We start from the raw sequence: 269 nt of genomic DNA on the forward strand, positions 1-269 counted from the left end.
GGGGGGGGGGGTGTGTCAGCTGCCGATAGCGGAGGGGGAAACGGCCGAGGGTCCCACCCCCCAAAAAGCAGAATCAGTTTCCTTTCAGTCGGAGTGTGTTCCCTTTCGGACGGGTAGTCCCTGGGTGGAGGTGGGTGGGGGGAGGGAGCTGATGAGGTATAGACCAGCACTAACGGTTATGAGCTGCAAACTGAACCCCCCACCCCCACCGCCACCCCTCCCTCTGCCGGCTCCACCCCTCCCCTTCCTCACCCCGCACCGCCCCCCCC

This window comes from Rhincodon typus, unplaced genomic scaffold (assembly GCF_021869965.1).
Source record: "Rhincodon typus isolate 14 unplaced genomic scaffold, sRhiTyp1.1 hic_rhity00000299, whole genome shotgun sequence".
NCBI classification, from domain to species: domain Eukaryota; kingdom Metazoa; phylum Chordata; class Chondrichthyes; order Orectolobiformes; family Rhincodontidae; genus Rhincodon; species Rhincodon typus.